Here is a 7,294-nt window from a genome sequence, read left to right as displayed (position 1 = left end):
CATCACTATGACAACAGATGCAGCTACTGACACCAGTATAGTAATGGCAACAGATACAGTAACTGACACCAGCATCACTATGACAACAGATGCAGCTATTGACACCATTATAGTTACGGTACCAGATACAGATACTGACACCAGTATAGTAATGGCAACAGATACAGTAACTGACACAAGCATCACTATGGTAACAGATACAACCACTGACACCAGTGTTACTGGGGCAACAGTTATGGCTACTTACACCAGCATCATTATGACAACAGATGCAATGACTGACATGAGTATAGTTACAGCAACAGATACAGTGACTGACACCAGTATAGTTATGGCAACAGATACAGCGACTGACACCAGTATAGTTATGGCAACAGATGCAGCTACTGATACCAGTATTGCTATGGTAACTGATACAACTACTGACACCAGCATCCCTATGTTAACTGATACAGCTACTGACACCAGCATGCCTAGATCAACTGATACAATTACTGACTCCAGCATCGCAATGGCAACTGGCACCTGCATCACTATGGTAACAGATAAAGTTACCAGTACCAGCACTCCTATGGTAATTAATACAGCTGCTGACACAAGTATCGCTATGGCAACAGTTGCATCTACTGACACCAGCATTGCCATGGGAACTGATACAGCTACGGACTCCAGCATTGCTATGGCAACTGGCACCTCCATCACTATGGTAACAGATAAAGTTACCAGTACCAGCACTCCTATGGTAATTAATACAGCTGCTGACACAAGTATCGCTATGGCAACAGTTGCATCTACTGACACCAGCATTGCTATGGGAACTGGTACAGCTACGGACTCCAGCATTGCTATGGCAACTGGCACCTCCATCACTATGGTAACAGATAAAGTTACCAGTACCAGCACTCCTATGATAATTAATACAGCTGCTGACACAAGTATCGCTATGGCAACAGTTGCATCTACTGACACCAGCATTGCTATGGGAACTGATACAGCTACGGACTCCAGCATTGCTATGGCAACTGGCACAGCTATCAACACCAGTATCACTATGGTAACTGATTTAGCTACTGTGACCACCATCACTGTGTTGCCTGATACAGCTACTGACACCAGCATTGCTGTGGCAACTGATACAACTACTGACATCATTATTACTATGACAACTGGTTTAACTAAGAACGGTATTCCTATCGTAACTTGCAAACCTATTGAAGACCCTATCATTATGGAAATGGATAAAACAACTGACACAAAGATCACTGTAGCAAATCAAAACCCAGCCAACTCCTCTATTACCGTGGCAGCTGATGAAACAAGTGACATCAGCATCACTATGACAACTGATCCTACAAGTGACAGCACTATCACCATGGAAACCTATGCCAAAAGTATCAACACTCTCACCACAGTAACTGATCCCACAAGCAACAGCAGTGTTACTATGGTAGCTGATGCCCCAGGTGACAACAGTATCACTATGGTAACTGATTCGACAAGTGATAGCAGTAGCACCATGACAACAGCTACAATAAGTGACAGCAATGTCTCTGAGACGACTGACAGTGATCTTATGGTGGTAACTGACACCAGCAACACTTCAGAAATGGATGTGACTGGCACTGGTGCAACCATGGCAACTGGTTCAACAAATTCTGCTGACATACCCATAGCAAGCAATACCAATTCAACAACTAATGCTGGCATGACCATGGAAGCCCCTATTAATTCAACAACTGATCCAGATGTAACCATGGCAACAGATCACAATATAGCTGTGGCGCTTGGTAACACATCTGGTACCCGTACCACTATAGTACCTGCCAGGCCAACCAACGCTAGTACAACTGTTGCACCAAATACAGCTGAGGCCAGTGCCATTGTAGCCACAGAGGCCAAACAATGTGGCGGTATGGAGCCTGATACAGCAATCAATACTGGTACTACTACAACAGACATGGAAGCCACAGCAAGAACCAGTACATCACCAGATAGGACTCCACAGACTAGCACCGCTAAGCCAGCTTTGGAGGGCGAAACAATATCTGAGAGCAGAACTACCACAGGGCCAGATACAATAGTTCCCACCACAGCTACAACATCAAACGATAGAACTTTTGACACTGCGTCAACCCTGACATCAGAGACAGCACGAGACACCAACACCGAGACTTATAACTTTGTATCTCATACCTCCACAATGAAAACAAGTGACACCATGGAAACTGACGCTCCAGCTACTGGTAATAATACAAAAACCAATACAACACAGGCGCTCATGGATTCCACACTGGAAATCAGTACCAAGCTTGAAGTGACTAAGAATTTTGTCAAGCCTGGCAGTACAATAATCAAGACACCAGTTCCTTATTTAGTAACTAGAACCACAACTGAGGCTAACCTTGTAACTCACAGGACAAGCGAACCTACCACCATCCCATTAATCAATGTCCCAGGAGAACCTGTAGTGGACACTACAACTGAAAGCAATGCTCGTCTGTCACCTGATGCTATAGCGCCAACTAGTTCCAGTTTGATCATTGATACAACAGCTCAAGGACACGGCCCTGAAATGGACGTTGTAACTCGGGCTACTCAAGCCACTACTAGTGTCCTGCATAGTACTTCAATGGAACCATCTACTAGCTACACTACTACGCTCACCACCTTTCCCCCATCTAACTTAACAAGTGACGGAACAGATCGTGTAACAGATATAGAAACGTTAGCTACTACTAAGGACTCGGCTGGTACTACACCTGAAACTTCAACAAACCGGTTAACTGATTCTGCAACAGAAGTGAATTACAACTTGGAGAACAGTAGTATACCACAGGCTACCGATGGTCTAATGTCTACTGTTACATCTGATGTGTCAGATACTGCAACTTTAGGTACTATTAGCCTGGTAACTAGTTCTACTCCACAAGAAGCTGATTGTTTAGTTACTAGTAGCTCAACTGAAGACACGACAGATCAAATTACTAGTCCTATGACTGAAGCCACTATTATTTTGTTAGATACTACTACAGATAAAGCAATTGAAACTAAAGTAACTGTTACTACACCTGAAATTACTAGTACTCTGGTAACTAGTAGTGCTGATAAGGCTACTCAAATGCAAATGACATATTCTCCAACAGATACAACTAAACCCGCATCTAAAACTGAAACTATATCAGCATCTAGCAGCCTGGTCAGTTATACTACAGCTGGATCAACCACAAAGAACATGAGGAACCCCACAACTGAAGTTACAACTCTCTTAGTAACTACCACTGTTACTAAGCCCACTGCTAGTGCAATGACTAAAGCCAGTACCGAGATTAACAATCCTTCTACTAAAATAACTGAACACCTCAGTATTTTATTAACTGAAGCCGCAGCTGAGGACACCCCCAGTGGGACACCCGGTGTACCAATCAGTCCAAATGTGGTGGTTAATAATATGACAAATGGTGCTAAACACCAGACAAGTCCTATTATTAACACTCTCAATGATCAAACTATTAGCACGCTTACTAATGATGCACCTACAGCTGCAGGCAACTTAGTGACTGGTACAAGTAAGAGTATAAATCATCATATAACTAATGTCACAAAGGAGGCTACCAGGAATGCAACACCTGCTAGTGCTACAACAATACTAACTAACAGACCAGAAACTAAGACCACAAATGTAGCTGTTACTAGTCTCATAGGCACCAGTACTACAACTACACCATCCATCAATCCAGAAACTAACCAAATCACTGAAGCTTTGACTAGTCTGATAACCTCCAGTACTACAATTAGATCAACTACCAATCCAGAAACTAACCCAACCACAGAAACTTTGACTAGTCTGATACCTACCAGTACTACAACTGTACCAACTACCTATCCAAGAACGAACCCAACCATTGAAGTGTTGACTAGTCTCATAGCCACTAGCACTACAACTCTAAAAATGTCCAATCCAGAAACTAACTCAACCATTCAAGCTTCAACTAACTTGATACCTACAAGTACTACAGTTGTACCAACTACCAATCCAGAAACTAACCCAACCACTGAATCTCTGACTAGCTTGAAACCCTCCAGTACTACAATTCCACCAACTACCAATCCAGAAACTAATCCAACCATTCAAATTACGACTAACCTGATACCTACAAGTACTACAACTCTACCAACTACCAATCCAGAAATTAAGCCAACCATTGAAGCTTTGACTAGCCTTGTATCTACCAGTGCTCCAACTGTACCAGCTACCAATCCAGAAACTAACCCAATCACTGAATCTCTGGCTATGTTGAAACCTACTAGTACTACAATTCCGCCAACTACTAATCCAGAAACGAATCCACACATTCAAACTACAACTAACCTGATACCTACCACTTTACCAACTACCAAACCAGAAACTAACCCAACCATTCAAGCTTCGACTAATCTGATACCTATCAGTACTACTACGCTACCAACTACCAATCCAGAAACAAACACAACAATTGAATCTTTGACTAGCCTATTATCCACCAGTACTACAACTCTACCAACTATCAATCCAGAAACTAAAACAACCATTGAAGCTTTGACTAGCCATATATCCACCAGTACTACAACTCTACCAACTACCAATCCAAAAACTAACCCAACCACTGAAGCTTTGACTAGTCTGATACCTACCAGTACTACAACTCTAACAACTACCAAGCCAGTAACTAACCCAACCACTAAACAAGTGACTAGTCTGATACCTACCAGTACTACAACTGTACCAACTACCTATCCAAGAACGAACCCAACCATTGAAGTGTTGACTAGTCTCATTGCCACTAGCACTACAACTCTAACAATTTCCAATCCAGAAACTAACTCAACCATTCAAGCTTCAACTAACTTGATACCTACAAGTACTACAATTGTACCAACTACCAACCCAGAAACTAACCCAACCACTGAATCTCTGACTAGCTTGAAACCCTCCAGTACTACAATTCCACCAACTACCAATCCAGAAACTAATCCAACCATTCAAATTACGACTAACCTGATACCTACAAGTACTACAACTCTACCAACTACCAATCCAGAAATTAAGCCAACCATTGAAGCTTTGACTAGCCTTATATCCACCAGTGCTACAACTGTACCAGCTACCAATCCAGAAACTAACCCAATCACTGAATTTCTGGCTATGTTGAAACCTACTAGTACTACAATTCCACCAACTACTAATCCAGAAACGAATCCACACATTCAAACTACAACTAACCTAATACCTACCACTCTACCAACTACCAAACCAGAAACTAAAACAACCATTGAAGCTTTGACTAGCCTATTATCCACCAGTACTACAACTCTACCAACTACCAATCCAGAAACTAACCCAACCACTGAACCTTTGACTAGTCTGATACCTACCAGTACTACAACTCTACCAACTACCAAGCCAGTAACTAACCCAACCACTAAAGCAGTGACTAGTCTGATACCTACCAGTACTACAACTCTACCAACTACCAAGCCAGTAACTAACTCAACCACTAAAGCAGTGACTAGTCTGATACCTACCAGTACTACAACTCTACCAACTACCAAGCCAGTAACTAACCCAACCACTAAAGCAGTGACTAGTCTGATACCTACCAGTACTACAACTGTACCAACTACCAAGCCAGTAACTAACCCAACCACTAAAGCAGTGACTAGTTTACTACCCACCAGTACTGGAACTATACAAAATAGCAGCCTGACAACTAATGCAACAAGTCGGGCTTCTATCTTTCCAACAACCAGAGCTACTACTATACCTCCTACTAGTCTCATAATAAATACTTCCAGTCTGATTGGTAGACTGACTCCAGTCAGGACTGTACCCACCACCAGTCTGGTAACAGGCACTAAAAGTGAAGATACTTCCAGTCTGCCACCTAATACTTCAATTTCACTCACTGCCAGTCTGGTAACTAATACTACACAGGAGGATACAACCAGTCAGCAAAGTACTGTTACTAATGCTCACACACCTAGTACTACAACAATACCATCTACAAGTCTGATGAGTAACTCTAGTGAAGGTGCTACCAGTCTGCCACCTGGTATTGTAGCAATACCCACTAGGAATCTGATAGCTAATCCTGAAAGTGCACATAATATCAGTCTCGATCACATTAACACAACTACATCCCCTACTAGTCTCGTAGCTAATACTACAAAAGAAGATACTACCGAACTAACATTTGTTAGTACTACTACTATACTCTCTACCAGTCTGGAAAATAATAACAACGGTAAGGATACTACCAGTCTGTCATCCAAAACTAAAACTATACCCACCAACAGCCTTTTAAATAACATGACAACTCAAGATAATCCCAGTCCTACAATCACCACTACTACAGCTGTAACCAATTCCCATCTTACTACTAATACTACTAGTGAAGATATTAGCAGTCGGATAACTAACGCCGCAGCTGAATACTCTACCAGTCTGACACTCGGCAGTATTCCCCCTATACCCATTGCTGGCCTGATGACTAACACTACAACTAAAAATACTACAAGTTTAACCCTCATAACCACTGCTATACCCAGTGCTGGGCTGGTGACTAACACTACAACTAAAAATACTACAAGTTTAACACTCATAACCACTGCTAGACCCAGTGCTGGGCTGGTGACTAACCATGCAAATGAAGATACTACCAGTATGACATCCATTGCGACAACTACACCCACTACTAGAACTAAAAGTGAAACTACTACTACTCTGCTAAGTAACAGTACTATTAACTATACAACCAGTGTTATACCCGATAGTTCAACTATAACCCCTGCCAGTCTAATAAGTGCTATAAGTGGACGTACGACTACTCTGAGACCAAGTACTACCCCAATAACCAGTTCTGCTCTGGTGACTAACGCTGGAGCTGAAGATATTACCAGTTCAACTGAAAGTACTACAGAGGTACCTTTTACCAATCCAATACCCAATAATAATAGTACAGAAACTAGCTATAAGCATACCACCAGCCTGAGAGTCAGCAATGCTACAACTATCTCTAGTACCATTGGATTAACTAATGCCAAAACTCAAAATACTACTAGTAAGAAACCCACTGCTACAACTGTACTCTCTACCAATCTGAAAACAAGTAGTACGGGTGGATCTAGTACTCGTCTGACACATAATACTACAACTAAGCCAATAACTAGTTTGGAAACTAATGCTGCTGCTGTTAGAACTTCAACTACATCAATTACCGGTCAGGTAACCAACACTACAATCGGATTAAATACTACC

Source organism: Spea bombifrons, chromosome 5 (assembly GCF_027358695.1).
Source record: "Spea bombifrons isolate aSpeBom1 chromosome 5, aSpeBom1.2.pri, whole genome shotgun sequence".
Taxonomy (NCBI): Eukaryota; Metazoa; Chordata; class Amphibia; order Anura; family Pelobatidae; genus Spea; species Spea bombifrons.
Note: the sequence above shows the minus strand (reverse complement) of the source record.